The 16627-nt window shown below is 46.2% G+C and overlaps 1 protein-coding gene across 1 annotated transcript in view; it reads left to right on the forward strand.

Annotated features, from left to right (window-relative positions):
- Nucleotides 1-16627, forward strand: part of LOC119653229 (WD repeat and FYVE domain-containing protein 3) — a 61479-nt gene continuing 44852 nt past the window's right edge. The window contains exon 1 of the mRNA XM_038057816.1: nt 1-428. The gene's annotated coding sequence lies outside the window, so the exon portion shown is untranslated. The remainder of the gene's footprint in view (nt 429-16627) is intronic.

The following is a 16627-nucleotide window of genomic DNA, read 5'->3' on the forward strand; positions in this document are numbered from 1 at the left end:
CAAAGTCACTTTGCGGACGTCGCAGTTGTGAGGTGTTCCGCGGAGTCAGTTGTGAAAATTCCAGTAAAATCACCGAAAAAACGCGTTCATATCCACAATTCGGATAAATAAAAACTGGCCGTGTTCGGTGCGAAGGACGAGTGCATGGAAAATGTGAAATTTCAGTGAATTCCCCATAGTTTTCCGCATTTGACCTCCATTCGTCGCGATTGTCGCTGTGACCGAAGGGAGGCAAAGAAAATTTTGTGAATCGATCGATAATCCTCTTGTCGCGTCGACACACAGGAAAATTGCTTGGAGTTTTGCAGTTGGTTGTGAACAAGTGGAAAACAAATGGAGTTTATGCGTTACACGGGGGCTGAGTAGCAGCAGCGAGAGCCGCGTTTCAGTGGAATATGCAATTTTCTGGCGACTTTTCTGTTCCGCAGGTGAGTACGGTGTTGACAAAACGAACAGGTCCCAGTGCAGCGGGCGCTGCGATGGAGGTGTGAATTCCTAATTAGCTCTCGGTCGTTGCGAGATGGGTGAGTGGGTGCTGGATGGCATGTCTTCGGAGCGGTGATAACAAAAGACGGGAACCGATTTTGGAATTGCGGAGAAGGTTTTACGCTTCAGAGACCCGGAAAGTAGGTTACTGGGAGGACGTGGAGTGCTGAGTGCTGTGTGGCAATCTTGAAGATGCTTTGGATAGTTTGCCGCCCGCACTTCCTGCTGTTGCAATTTCGCACCGATTTGCTTACTACGGCACGGCAAGTTGCGCTCGCGGTTATCAGCTGTACGCCCCCGCACTGTTGCTGTATTTACATCTGCCAGCGTCTGGTCTGCGGCGACGACAGCCCCACAGATGTAAACGAGACAATTCCGCACTCGACACTTTGGTGACTCGCGTTTGATCCGTTCCCGAATAAATCGTCCGAGGCTGGTGAGGGATTGGCGCCTTTGGGCTGACTTTATCTCAAAGTTTTTCAAACGGGTTCAATTGGAAGTGATAAAATGAGATTTAAAGCGTGAACGAACATGCTCCTATGCTGGGTCGAATGATGTCATGATTTCACGCCGCTGGACTATTGAATCTCATATTTGCTATGCTAATGAGCTGCTTTGACAAATTCAGACGCTTCACGGGTTGATTTGATTCAGTTGGAGATCTCTCGAGCCATCAGAGACTGACGTAATTCACTAGTATCTGACTAAAATATGTGGGGATCAATATTCAAGTCTAGCAAGAAGCAGACTCGTTTGCTGCGTTGCTTCTTTCACGTTGGGCAACGGCTCCCTTTTTGAAATGTTGAATAGAAATCACCTATTTGTTCCGACGATACATGAAGGGTTGGATCGGGTATGAGGCAGTGTATGGTTTATCGACTTTGCTCCCGAAAAAATATAAAAAAAAAAGAAGGAACATTTCTCTACTTTAATGAAAATGAAACCTAAACTGTTGCCTTAACAGTTTATGACGCTTCCCCATCCCCCATTGATGTAAACCCCCTTCGCCTGTTGCCACTAAAATTTGACTCGTTGATGCTTTAACTTCGCCAGCGCTGGAAACCACCTTGTCAAAGTGGCGTTCAAATATGAATATGGACGTTAGGGTTTTTGACAATCCAAGTGATAAGAAGTGTCCGTGGTTAGAGCGCTGGGCTGCCGTAGCGGAGGGTCGCAGTTCAAATCTCTCTGGTGGTAGAGGGATTTGCTATCGTGACTGGATGTCGGGATGAGTACCTGAGTCGAATCAGGGTAATAATCTCTGGCGAGCGCAACGCTCTTGTAGTGTACGGTTACGGTCTTGAATGAAGTGCTTTAACAAACTTCAAGGCCCTGATCCAATATCACAATCTCGGCAGATGCCGGATTTTACCTAATACTAGCACTAAGTGCCAAGCATTTAGGCTCGGACAATCCTACCTACTTAAAAACTAAAGGGGCACTGGTGGTGATGGTCGGTGGTAGGTCAGTGGGAGAATCCGTCGAGTACTCCTTCTTCTGCATGGTTTGAACCAGACTGTGCGAAAGTCCCAGGACATCAAGGGAAGCCGTCAGGGATTTAGGTACAATACCTGTAGCTGACAATATTATGAGAACTACAAGCACCCGCTCGGGACGCCAAATTTCTTCGATTTCCCGAGCAGCCAGTGGTTCATAGTCGCTTCTCCACGTATTTTCGTTCGATGATGCTGTTATGGGGGAGAGCATCATTAACTATATATGCGGAGCGACCTGACTTGTCAACTAACAGTACGTCAGGCTTGTTATGTGCGGTATGGAGATCAGTCAGAACTTGTCGGTTCCAATACATGCTGTAAGCAGAACTATCAAGTACCGCTTGCGGCTCATATCGGTAAAGCGGACATGTTCCCGTGATTAGCACATGCTTGTATGCAAGATTTTGATGGATAACCTTACATACAGAATTATGCCTGGTGATGTATTGCATCGGTGCCATAACAGTATAGCCAGAAATGAGATGGTCGTATGTAACGCCGAGCGACACATTCTGCACTGGTCGTTCTCCACCCGCTCTTTCATGATGAGCTTTTTATAAGCTCGGGTGGCGACCACGCTGTCCTGAATGGCACACATGAACTCCTCCTCCTCAGCAAAGAGTTCCCCAGCACACAACCATCTGTTCGACAAATGCATTGCCTTCGACTTCCATTCATCGATCCGGTCGGTCCGACTTCACCCCACTCAGAGGATTGAAAGATCGATCCCTCAAGTTAAGTAGAATCAGTCCACAGTCTGCCTTACAGACAGCCGCATACAAGGGACTCGCCTGCTCTTTGCTGTAAAAATAAGCGTGTAGTGAGTCGACTTGGCGATGATGTTGTGCCGTCACGTCAAACATGCCCTTACCTCCGATGTCACGAGGCAGGTTCATCCGCTCGACGGCAGACTTTGGATAATACATTCGGAATTTGGACGTAGTTGTACGTATCCGCCGCTGAACGTTTTCCAGATCGGTCTTCGTCCACGGCAATATTCCGAATTCCCCGAGTGATGCGATTTCAGCACTAGCTTTACGCGTCGCAGGAATTCGGAGAGCAGATCATCCTTCAGATCACCAACTCGAGCATCGGTTCCTTGCACAATGCCTAGGTACTTGTAGAAGTCCGTCTCGGCCATAGCTTCGATGTGGAGGTCACCAATACTATGTCCGGCATGTGGCTCGTGATGACCTTTGCGGATGGCTTGAATTCGACACTTGTCTAATCCAAACTCCATCCAAATATCACGGCTGAACATGTCTGTTATTCGCAACAGACTTTTAAGATGGTCGTCAGTAACAGCATAGAGGTTGATGTCATCTAAGTACATCAAGTGCGTCAGTTCGCACTTAGCATGTAGGCCATATTTAATTGCAAAACCATGCCCTCTAGCTACATTCAGTAGCCATGAAAGGGGGTTCAGTGCCATACAAAACCAAAGGGGACTCAACGAATTCACCTGGAAGATGCCCCTCCGTATACGGATGGGCTCTGAGGTATTAGCACCCTCAGATGTACGGACTGATAAGATGGTATGCCACCCTTCCATGACTGTCGCCAAAAACTTTATTAGTTTCGGATCAATGCGATACAGATGTAGGATATCGATTAGCCAGATATGCGGAACGCTATCAAAAGCCTTGGCATAATCGATGTAGCAACTGAAGAGGTTTCTTTGGCCTCTAGTTGCTTGTTGCTTGTCGATAATGAGTTGCTCTTTGCAACCCCTTGATCCAATTCGGCAGCTCCTCTGCTCCTCGGACAGAATGTTGTTGGTATCGAGGTGCGCATTGATCCTTCCACTAATAATGAACGTGATGAATTTGTGGTAAGCAAATAATCGGCCTTGTGTCTGCGGAATTCTGCACGATGTCCTTCTTAGGGATAAGGTAGGTAATCACCGCAGTGAGGAAGGGTGAAAATTCTTCCGGTCGACTCATGACCTCATTTATACTGCGTGCCAACCGACTGTGTACGCTGGTAAATTTCTTATATCAGAAATTCTGCACCCGATTCAGACCTGGGCCCCTCCAGTTCTTCGAGCTGTCTATGGCTTGTCGAATTTCCTTTTCGGTAACATCGGCAAAATTCATGCCAGGCCTATTGGCATGGCGGATGCCTTCGGCGGTGATCCACTCAGCATGCTCAATATGCTGGGCGGGTAACTCCCAAAGTCCACCTCAATACTCTTTCGCTTCCGTCATCGAAAACTGCACTGTCTGGGCGCTCTGTTGGGATTCGTTGAGAGGTCTGAAAAAGCTCCGTTGGTTCCTCGCGTATATTGCATTCTGGACAAGTCTGGAATAACTTTCGCCATACCGTCGTAACCGACTGCATATGACAGAAAGTTTCTGTATTAGTGTGTCCAGAATTTCAACTACGGGTGTCCCACTGAGGATGGCATAGTTCCGGTGAACTCTTTTCACTTTATTTTTCACCCGTCTGCTGGCATTGCCAGTGCTGATCTGAATCAATCTAGCAATGTTCTGCCTTAGTGAGTCCCGCCGACTTTCCAGACGAATTTTCCATGGTGGATCTCTTTGGTCACTCAAACCAATAACACGAAAGCGAATCTTCTGACCGTGCAATCTGATAGTCGCAACTGCACCACAATACACAACTGATTGTAGTTGCAGCAGCGACATATCAGCACACAGTCGAGATGCAATCTCATCATTGATTAGAGATAGAATTCCCGGACTCGCTGGAGATGCATAGAGCCTGGGAATATCTGGTCTATGCAAAGGATCCATATCCGAGAATGCTATACACGCTCTTTGGAATTCGTCCCGAACCTCAGCGAAAACGTCAGCTGGACGGTGGAGAAGAGTGCTTCAGTGAGTACTGAAACTGTTGCCTGCAGTGCGGCGTGGTGTTGTTGATGCCGCCGCTTCTGCCCCCATCGACTCTCGGTCACCAGTTTCCCCGATGATCTCAAGTCGAACACGCTCCTAAAGCGGTACTGGTCTGCGACCCGCTGCACAGTCACGTGCGCGAATTCCGGGAAACGCTCGACGAATCTCTGGTGCAACAAGAGGCGGTAAGATGTTGTACCCGCCCCGCCGTTATTTCGTAGTGGGAGCGGTTGATGAAGAGGTTCATTTCTTCAGTCCATTTCATTCGCTGCCTATGCGACTCTGCTCAAGTGGTCGCCACAGATTGTGGCGAAATAGCGGCAGTAGGCGGAGCTATGCTCCTGGTTATTATTATGTGTGATAAGAATGAACTTTGTGGCCGTGGCAGGGAGTTTGGAGTCGTCGCGGAAGATATGCTCTTCGTTTCAGTGGTACGCTTAGCACAGTCAGCCAGAAAGGAGATTATAGGAAATCCCATAATGGGAGAAACTGTAAATCCGATTATGACTGGTCTGCTCTCGGCATTGTTGCCTAAACCTTCCAGAAAACGGAAGAAAAAGTCATGGCGAAGGGAAACTTTTACCACAAAGGAGAGGGGACTACAGGCTGAATCTTGCCAGTCACAGTCCTCTCTCTGATGGTGTGAACGAAGCTTATCTAAAACATCTATGTGGAAAGGGATCCATGTGGGCCAGGGGAAACTTCGCGCACTAGTAGTTTTCATACGGAATGCGTGTAGTCACGGCCATGAGTCCGCGAAGGATTTTCGAACCATCAGACGCGCACGAGTAGTCTTCATACCGAAACCGAGCAGGCGCGGCCATGAATCCGCGAAGGACCTTCGAACAATCAGCCTCACATCTTTCGTGTTAAAGGTCTTAGAGCGTGTCCTGGACATCCACTTAGGGACGATTATGGGGAGAACGCCTTTCTCTAAGTCCCAGCATGCTTACCTCAAAGGCGAATCCACAGAAATCGTTCTTCACGCTGTCCAACGCCATCAAAGAAGCCTTGACCAGTATTGGATTGGAGGGGTATCTTACGCTTTGGATTATATTCATGCTGAGCACCAGGATATTTCCGTCGGAACTGGGAGGTGTCATCTCTCCGGTGCTCTGATTAATATTAATAGACGAAATTTTAGAATTATTGGACAGCAGCGGGGTGAAGGAGCGGCGTATGCCGACGACTTGATGATATTAGTGTCAGGGATGTTTCCGACCATTATGAGCGACATCATGGAATGAGCGTTGTGAAAGATGTGCCAGTGGGCGCAAGATGTGGATTAGGTATAAACCTAATCAAAACGGAAGTGATGCTGTTCACCACCAACATTTGATGCCTGAATTCATCTATCACGGCTGAATGAACAAAGATTGGTTCTTTCCTCCAATGCGAAGTATCTGGGTGTAATTCTGGATTCAAAACTAAGTTGGAGTTTGAACATAGAACTGAGGGTTAAGAAGGCCTGAACAGCCTTCTATGTCTGCAAGAGAACCTTTGCAAAGAAATGGGGTCTGTGGCCGGGAATAGTTTTCTGAATGTTCACAGCTGTGGTGCGTTCAATCCCGGCGTACGGTTCTCCTGTATGGTGGCAGGCTTTGAGCAAAAAGTACAATAGAATAAAGCTTAATATCCTTAATCTCCTCCCGCTAGACCTCCACACTAAATACGTTGTAGCGTGCAGTGCCGTCAGACTATGTGAGTCTAGATGCTGGACAGCGAAGCCTTACGACCACAGTAACATCCTAGACAAGTACCTAGGGAAATCTGGGCATTCCCCACAGACTATGCCACGCAAGCTAAATTTCACAAGAAACTTTCGAAACAGGGCAGAGTGGAAAACCGGCGGCGTGTTGCAAGGCTGTGACACAGTATATTTCAGTGACGGATCAAAGATGGTCTGTGCAGTCGATGCGGGAGTTTTCTCGAATATACATAGTGTATCTGAGTCGAACGGTTGCCATTCTAACTGACAGCCAAGCGGTCATTAAGGCCTTGTTTTACGACGGCATCTTCCAGGTTGGTGGAGCGCTGAACAATCTGGGCGGCACGCTCAAGGTCATCTTCCTCTGGGTTCTCGGTCATAGGAACATAGAGGGGAATAAGCGGGCTGACGAATTGGCCAGGCGGCGCTCTGCTCTTGGCAGTCCTTCGGGGGCCGAGAAGGGCCCCAATGCAATGGGCAACATGGCTCCACCTGTCGGCACTCCTCAGCATCTCTTCCACAATGTTGTCTGGAGAGAGATCCCCTGTGTTTAAATAGAACTGCTGACGAACCCCATCCCACCTTCCACAAGAAAAAAAGTGTGGTGGGTGTCGTCTACAACTCCCTTGCAAAACACACAATCCGGAGATCGCGCCTTTCCAATCTTGTGCAGGTAAGACTGAAAATTTCCATGACCATTTAAAAATTGGGTAAGGAAATAGTCAGTCTCACCATGCTTCCGATTCAGCCACGCACCTAAGTTGCCGATGAGCCGCTCAGTCCATCTGCCTCTAGTTTCATTTTGCCACGAGACCTGCCACTCATCTAGAGTGCATTGCCGTTCTTCGCGAGCAACCACCTCCCTTGGCTCATCTCCCTTGCGCTTGTATATGGTTTGACGCTCCTTAGCAAGAAGGGCAACGGGGATCACTCCCGCGATCACCATTACGGCCGGTTAGTCAGGATGACTACTTCGGTTTTTTCCAGCGCAAGGTTGAAACCATGAGCAGTCATCCATCCGCTTACCCGTCGCATCAATATGCCGAATCTATAATACTTTGCGCCTGTTCGACAGTGCGTCCAGCAACAACCGCCGCGACATTATCTGCATAGCCGACCAGGCACGACTCTTCTGGCATGTCGAGTTTAAGTAGACTATGTGCCTCCGCTCGTTGAACAGCGTCCACGACTTGCATGACCACGTCAACTGTGTCTCCTTGCTTTAAAGCCAAACTGCCGGGGAGATAAATCTCCGGCAGCGTATCGCTTCAGCGAGTCTACTTCTGATGAGCTCTTCGAGCACTTTCCCAGCAAGTATACATAGTGGGCGGTATGAAGACGGCAATACATAGAAGGTTTGCCGCGCCCCGAGCCCGCAGTGTGCGCAATGCTCTCATCAGTCAGATACTTCTGCTCCGTTATCTTCGGGTTTAATCTTGTAACGGATTTCGCTGAGGACTTGCGCAATAGTCTTGCCTTCCGTCGGCTTAATAAGCAAAGCTGGCGGTCTAGTCCTCCTTCGTCTCCCCACCTTTTCTTTTGGTGCGCCGTCCTTCGTGTCCGCCTTAATTGTAGGCATAGATTTTTCTGATGGCGCGACGTGTTGTTGTCTTTTGTTCCTCTTCGCCTTCTTCTTTTGAGCCCTGGAGAGTACCTGAGTGAAGTCTCCTTCAGAAGTCCCATCCTCCTTTCTTTTTTTTCCAAGTTCGCTCTGCAATGGGCTGTCAGCGATCCGTTTGGTACTCGTAGTGTTCTCGTCGGGAAGCCCGATTGTTTCTGTTTCCTGTGGATTTTGTCTTACTTTCCATGGCTGCCTATAGTATGAAATCCTGTCCAGGAACTCCTCCAGTTCCATTAGCCCATTTTTCACCCTCTTGCCGACGATTTTCTGGAGGTACATCGCAGATCGCATGTGCTTCACAACTGCCGCGCATTTCTTAATAAGCCTTTCCTCTTCAGCTTGCGCCAGATTAGTCGACAGTCCTCTCACTCGCCTTATGTTCGATATACTCGAAACTATTTGATTAGTTTCGGAAGTTTCCACTATGCCTCTTTCCGCAATTATAGTACTGTGTAGTATAGTCTGGGTTCTTAACTCCGTTGCCGCATCACTTTGCGAGTCCTTCTCTGCGCGTTCCGATGTCTCGTCGGGTATTTCAGCACTTGTTGCGTCCTTCGCTGGGCGCTGGGGCGAACGGCGCATTTTCGTGCTGCGAATAAATGCAGCCAGCTCACTCTCCACTTCCACTATCGCCTCGTTTCGTTTGTTTTTATTCTCCATTTAAGTTGTATACCAGCGTATCGTGTGCAAGAGAGCGGGCCGCAATACTCAGGAATGGGTATACTCTCGGGGATAAAGCCCCTACCCCAGTTCCCTGAAGCCTAACCTACGATTAGCTGATCCCGGAACTCACGGACGGATCAGCGCTCGCTCTGGGCAACGCGGTCTACTGATATCGGTTCAATGCACACTACCCGACCAGGGTCCCAAAGGGGCTGGCTACTGATACACGCCACAACTACCACCTTGGCAGAGCTAGGCTCACATCACCCCATCGACGCCGACAAGGAGTTGTTGACGGCTCCGGGGACTCCCAGTGTGTCCCGGCGTGTATCGGTCATTAGCAGTTCGCTCTTCACCGAGAAACTTTCTCGAGGCTACTACTTAGGACGCAGTTATTATGCCAGCCAAGGGGTCAGAACTACATGCTCGGGCACCTCGGAGACGCCACTCCCCGTATCGTAAGCGACCCGTAAAGGATCGGTGACGATCGCTGAGGGAACGATCCCTAGGGGGGTTGGAAGTGATTGTTGATAGAGCTAACGTTGCATTTAGCTCCAGAATAGAACCTGTAGAAGCATCGGTAAACCCTGTTTTGTTGTTTCGGAATGTAGCTTTCAAATTCGTAAGTCTACGCTAGACCATCGTGCTGTCCTTGGCAGCCAGGTCTTTAAGAAGTTCGTCCAGCTGGGCTTCGATTGCTTGAACTTTGCGCGCTGGAGGTCTGATATCTTCTGGGAAAGAGATGTAGCCGAAGTATTCACGTCGCTCCTGCTGAAGACACATTTGGTTGGCTTCAGACAAATTGGCGAGAAGCTGCCGTAGACATTGCGAGGTGTTGGAGGTTTATGGCAACCATATCCTTTTGATTCGTCATCCAAGATAGATTTGCGGTTACAATTCAGTAATTATTTTAATGAATTTCACTTCATAAATGGTTGCTCGGTTGATTGATTGCAATAATTTTTGTTCGATGAGTAAAAACAATAAATCCGCGAAGTCCAATTGAAAACACATTTCCTGATAAGCTAGAATAGAGCACACTCGCAGATATCAATAATAATTTACAGCTTTCAGAACATTATGAATCAGTTCATGTTTGCTTGGATAATGACTTCATTGCATTTTTTATTAATGATAGAGATAAGCGGTGTAACCCGTAATCACGTTTGTTACACAACTCTCATGCATACACTGGGTCTCCACATGTAGCCGCTCAATAAGATGTTCCCGGCAATGAATCGCTTATTATGGTTAAAAAATAAAATAAGATTGCAGTTTAGTTGATTCAGTCTTTGTTTGTATCTTTGTGATACAACTCTACGTTTGGATGTAAGCTTCTGGATGAAATAACTATCAATTTCTTGTAATACATTCTTGGTCCTTATATTTTGAAGTAATTATTTTTTTGCAAGAAAGCGAGCTTCCTTTCTCTTATCTGAACGAAATGATTGAGTTAGCTATCGTTAAATTGTATTGAGCATTTTAAAGTATCTAAAGATTACCGTCTTGCAGAACAACGCAAGCAAAGACGAAAATAATTAATCCTGGGAACGGAAGGGCGGCTTAAGGCGATAGAGTCCAGTAATATCTGTGACCCAGAAACATTTTTCCAATTCTATCAACACAAACACAGCAAAGAGTGGCAGAATCAATAATCAGCAGTTGCTGAAAGGAATCACAACAAAAGCTATAATCTCAAACAATCCTGGCATTGTCGGCTCCATAAACCGATTCTGGGGTTTGTGAATGGTTTTTCGATTCACTTGATTATTTCTGTCGTCTACTTTCCTTCTGCTTTCTTGGTACTTACTTGATTGAGCTGTTGGCGTCCTTGATAGCTTGACGATGTGTTCTCTGCATTTGGTTAACGAATTAACATATTTGAGATTCCTCATGTGAGTTGTGCGGTACGTGAAGTGAATTATTTGAGCGTAATTGGAATATTGGATGGGCAGATACTGTGACACTTCTTAGGTTCTCATCGTCTACATAAAATCGTTGGGCACAGTTTTACAGGGGGTTGAAGCTATTCGGAAGAGGATCATATCCAGAAATTTGTTTGTAATTTTAGATTCAATCACTTTTGGTGCGAATCCTTGAATCTGATATGATGTCTTATGATTATCTTCGGATGAGCAGTTAAAGTAATTAAGTTAACTCACAGACCACTTGTGGGGGATGTATCATTACTGCGTTACGCGCTGGTTTGAATTATGTATGTAAGCAATTGGTATTCTGATTAAAATCGTTTTAAAGTCCTTTATAGTTTATTAGCTCAAAAGAGGAAAAAACACACAAAATCAGCGAAGTGAATCAGGTAATTTAAGGAAAGCAGTGTAATGACTAGTAGTACTTTGACTCCTATCTGCCTACGTTAATAAGGAACTCCAGACATGCCAGTTTTGCGCCGAAGTCCACCAATTCGATATCCCTAAAAGCTGTCTGGCGTCCTGACCTACGAGGTGTATAAGGCTTCATCCTGGTGACTTGTTGGTAAAACTTACGCGCGGTTGCAACCTATACTTTTCGAGTTCACAGACATGTTGGTTCTCCCAGGCTTCCTTTTTCCGTCTGTGAAGTCACTTCTCCGCTCGACGGAGTTCGTGATAAGTCTCTGAGCGTGTCCTCGTCCTTTGAGAAGGCAACATTATTTGGTATGCAGTATTCTTCCGTTCTGTTGCTAGCTTACATTCATCGTCAAACCAGCCGTTCCGACTCTTTTTGCGGCTGGGGCCAAGTATGTTTGTGGGCGTATTTATGATAACATTTTTTAGGTCATTGTGAAGATCATTTGTTGATGCTTCATCTCCAGGATCTCTGTTGACTGCGGCTATTACAGCATCCATCTCCCCCTTATAGGTGTTGCGGAGGGCTGTGTTGTGGATGGCTTTAGTGTTAACTCTCACCTGATTGTCAGAGGGGATTCTGGGTGTTGTTATTGGAGTTCGGAGCACCACACTAACGAGATGGTGATTCGAGTCTATATTGGCCCCCCAATGTGTTCTGACATTCATCAATGCTGAGAGGTGGTGGCGTTCGATCAACACGTGGTCAATTTGGTTGAAAGTGGTCCCGTCCCACGTATGTTTGTGGACCGCTTTCCGCGCAAACCAGGTACTTCCAACAACCATTTCGTGTGACACTGCTAATTGAATAATCTGCAGTCCGTTATCATTTGTATTTTGATGTAAGCTATGGGAGCCAACCTATCCCCTAAATACGGTTTGTTCTACTGCCTCGTAGAAGGTATCCTTCTCCGACTCTGCAGTCTCCATCCTGTTCGAGGCTCCTGTTGTGGCTTCGTAACAAGTTGTTTTCCGTGTAGGGTTATCAGCCCTACCCAACACCCAACCTGGAGGTACAATTGGTCCCGTTTTTAGGGACCGGAGGCTCGCCTTCATCCTTCCCCGTCTGCAGCTTTTCGTTAAGAAAGGGCCCCCAGGGGTCACCACGTGGAGGTGGAGGTTTGGTAGTAGGGCTGTTGGTGTTGGTTCCGTAGGCGTTTCCCAGGTTTTATGCTCCATCGTGGGTATCAATCCACGTTTCGCCCTGGGACTTATACTACCCTTTCACCACCACCACCCTTCACAATCACATCGACAATATGGGAAAAAACGTTCCATCACTTTTCACATGATATACTTCAAAGGTGTGGATGGATAGCTTCTTTAAGATCGTGTTTTGTGGCCCTGTATTGTAGCCTGCTGGTATCTTCTAAAAGAAGTTTGCGCAGCTTGGGCGGAATGCTTGAAACGTCAGGAGACGGTTAGCCCGGCAAATATTCTTTATTTGGGCATTATTTTATTCATTCAGTTATTGTTTTATTCAATAAGTTTCTGTCAGGATTTTTTTTTTGAAATAAGAAGAGGATGATCCACTTTTCGATATGAAAGACCTAAAAGAGGCCATCCTTTCTATGAAAATCAAGCGCTAGGATCTGACGGCATCCCGGCAGAATTATAAAAACTGATGTTTCGCCATCGGCAGGGCTAACATACCGCTCGATGCATTCAATGCTTACCTGAAGGGGGCAGTTTTCCTTGTCGCCGGAATATGGCAAGAAAGTTCAGTTTAAGAGAAGGGAGATCCACAAGGGATACCCTTATGGAGGCCGTTCGATGCTCTATGAGACGCTGGAGGGCCAGAGGTGGAGATCATGCGGGGTTAGAACATGGACCCATCCTAGGGCTGAACTTCTGAAATGCATCTGACGATAGCTTGCTACCAGAAGAGTTTTTGAGCATTTTTGAACATGCTCAAAGTAGACTTTGGCATATTGTCTCCAGCTTTGCGCTGGAAGTAGTCAGCTTGATCAAAAAAAGAATCCCGACCCTCTCTCTTGTGTCAGGCGGTGTGATTATAAAGTTAAAAGCAAAGGAGGATCGACTTGAGAAGAACGTCGTAGCTGGATTTTCGGTTTTAAGTTGGCCAATGGCAAACGTTGGGGTCCATTCCTCTAGCAGGAAACGAGGCCTTATAGGTGCAACACAATCCATTCTAGTCTACTGCGCGCGGGTTCGGGGTGACGTCCTTGACTAGGAGGTCTCGTAAGCGCAAGTACAGAGATGAGTAACTTTGCAGGTGGTCTGGTGTGGGCTGTCGTGGTGATCGCGAAAGTGATCCCCACTCCTTGCTAACGAACGCAAAATCATCCACAAGCGGAAGACTTAAGGGAGGTGGTTGCTCGTGAAGAACGATAACATAAACTGAGTGAGTGACAACTTGTTTCGGAAAACAATTCAAAAGGCAGATAGATAACGCGGCTCATCCGTCCGTGGCAAATGCAGAAACAGCGAAGGCACGATTCCCTGACTGTGTGTAATACAATGGAGTGGAAGACGACGCCGATCACATCTTTTTTTCTTGTGGAAGGTAGTTTGGAATTCGTTAGCAACATTACGTAGATACAAAGGAAAGGGGCTCTCCTCAGACAACATTATCAGAGAGATGCTGAAGAGCGCCGGCAGGTGGAGCCCTGTTGCACAATATATTCGGGTAGTAGTTCTTTTCTTTTGGTGGAAGGAATTCCTTGACTTGAAGGCTCCTTAAGGCGGTAGAATGGGAGGGCTAGCCCGAAGTAATGTGTAAAATGGCTCCAGGCTAATTCTCTAATCACGGCGAGGTATTTAGTTGTTTGTTCACGGCTTACCGTTGCGGGAGTCCAGAGCTCGGTGCGTAGAAATATTCACATACTTTTCCCAAAAAAGAAATCGAGGATATGGGAAAAATGTCAAATAAAACATTAGAAAATATTTTGGAGAAAACGAAATTCTTAATTCGGAAATTGTTTGCGTTCATTTCCAAGCTTTTCTAATTTTCGAGCGGCTACTGTATTTCCACAAATAGAGTATTTTGAAAGTTTTGTCGACCATTCGCTGTTTATATAGCAAAGGGAATCTGGGAATGCGCACTGCTTGTTTGTTCTCGGGAAAGCGGAATATATGGTGGCGATTTTCGATTTTTAGATCTGACCTGATAGTCATCCGGACTGCTACATGTCACATTGGGTGGACGAAAAGTAGTTTTCACAGTCCGGGGCTGCAGTGATGCTTCACACATCATTCCACATCTAAATCCGACGAATATTTTCCGGCTAATCGAAATAACGGTGTTGACATTTGGGTGAAAGACAAAACGGGCCAAAAAGCGCTGTGGACTTACGAAGAGCAATCCCTCCGGGAAATAATGGAGCATCCGGAGGGTGGATTCGGCAGACCAAAGTGAAAGGAATCCACTTATATAGCTGCTTTGCTCCACTCAGCGCTTCACTTGCCGAGTACGACCAGATGCTGAGCGCCCTGGTTCTGGACGCAAAAGGACGATGGCCGAAAATCATAGCGGGGGATTTTAACGAGTGGGCTCTTGGATGGGGCAGCCGGACAATGAAAGTGAGACGACGAGTTTTCCTTGAAGTATTCGCGTAGCCAGATGTGGTACTCGCGAGTGTGGGGATCTCATACACTTTTAGAGGAAGGGCCCTGGACTTTATGTTAGAATCGAACTCGAAGAAGATCTTTCGTAGAAGGAGTGGATTGCGCGAGTGGCTTAGCGGAAAGTCCGGTAGCCACGGTTGAGAGTCCTCACACAAACAATTGCCGTGGTCGCTTGAAAAAGACTATCCGAAGAAATTAAAAGAACTGCTTTAAACAGTTGTGCGTCCATGTTGATATTAACGCTGCAGTGTGGTGTTGGAAATAGATGTGAAAAACGAATTTAATTCCTTACGGGTATGATATAACTCTGTCCATTTGGCTATCTTCCAGCCCAGATACGCTTAGGTCAATGCCGTCCAACGTCTTATTTCATTACAGGCCTCAGGAGATATTTAGTTAAAAGGACTTAGTTAAGTACCTTTTCGGGGTTGGTTATTTCCTTAGTGGTGCACAGCCACAACGCGAATGCAGTACATCTAGTATAATAGCTTCCCATCTACCTTATTCTATTCATTGCAAAGTCTGCATGATGGGTCTCCAATATAGATATCCATCGGATGCAAGTGCTTCCGTTTGTGAGAGCTATTAGCGGCCTCATTGATGTTCAGAACAGTCTTAGCAAGTGAATTCTCGTCACCTCGAATTACGTGACAATACTATCACAGACGCATCTCTCCCAATTTTTCCACGATCGGTGCAACTTCGTATCAATCGCGGATATTCTCATTTCGGATGTGATCAAAACGTATCACGCCACTAGCTCAATACAACATCTTCGTCACCATTACCGCAAGACGCCTTTCATTCTCTTTTATAGTCGGCCGAAACTCAGAACCATAGAGAGCGGGATGATAATAAACTGATAATTGTGCTGACTGCTGAAATTCCTAGACGAACTGGCGTAGACCAGCCTGGGTTAGTGTCTCGTTGCGAATTTTCGGAAAATAAGGACGTCTAATTAAATAAAGGTGTAGAGATTATGTGTTTTTTTTTGTCGAGATTCCTTTAGTTCGGGTGAAGTCGTTAATACGTTCCTTATCACTTACCCAGCCGGTTTATGTAATTACATTTGGCATAGAGATTTTAAAGGTGGCATTTTGCTGTTGCATTTTTGATCCCCAGGTTTTGTATTGCGAGAGAGAAGGAACTCATAGGGCGCGAAGTATTTGGTACGTAAGATTCCTTCTTTCGAGATAATTTCCAATCCTACTTTTTTTAAACTTGATTGATTGATAGTATAAATTTTTCTAATGAATCTATCAAAATGTATAGTTCAGTTTTGATAACAGTGCAGTTATCAGTACCCTACGTAAAGTTTCTTTCTTTTTTTACTGTCCTCTCAGCTGAGGTGAGATGTTAAAATGTCGGGCATACTTCAGAAAGTAGCTCGAGGCCCCGTAATCTTTAATTTGGTCTACTTGATAACCTGACCCAAGTAGCTTGAAAGCATAACCATATAGAATTTGCAGCTTTTGTTGTATACCAGCTGGAGAGGCTGACCAGCTATTGTCTTGTCTGAAGGAGGAAACAGTCAGAGGGTCTACGGAAAATGATTGAAAATAGCCTTCGTGTTCGAGGTCAACTATGAATTTTAGCGATTTGATAACTTCTTGAATAGCTAGGTAAGATGTTTATATGCTTACTTTGCAGAATACGCAAATGCTTCTACTTTATGCGCATCTCTGATAACCTTGCATTCAAGCAATGATAAAATGTGAGCTCCACAGTGCCTTTGCATTGTATGGAGGATGAAATTTGAGTCTCAACGCTGTGGACTCATTGAATTATGGTATTATGCAATAGGATAGGGCGAAATACGAGTGTCGGTTCAGTGGACGGAAGGTCGTCTAAAAGATATTCAT

This window comes from Hermetia illucens, chromosome 3 (assembly GCF_905115235.1).
Source record: "Hermetia illucens chromosome 3, iHerIll2.2.curated.20191125, whole genome shotgun sequence".
NCBI classification, from domain to species: Eukaryota; Metazoa; Arthropoda; class Insecta; order Diptera; family Stratiomyidae; genus Hermetia; species Hermetia illucens.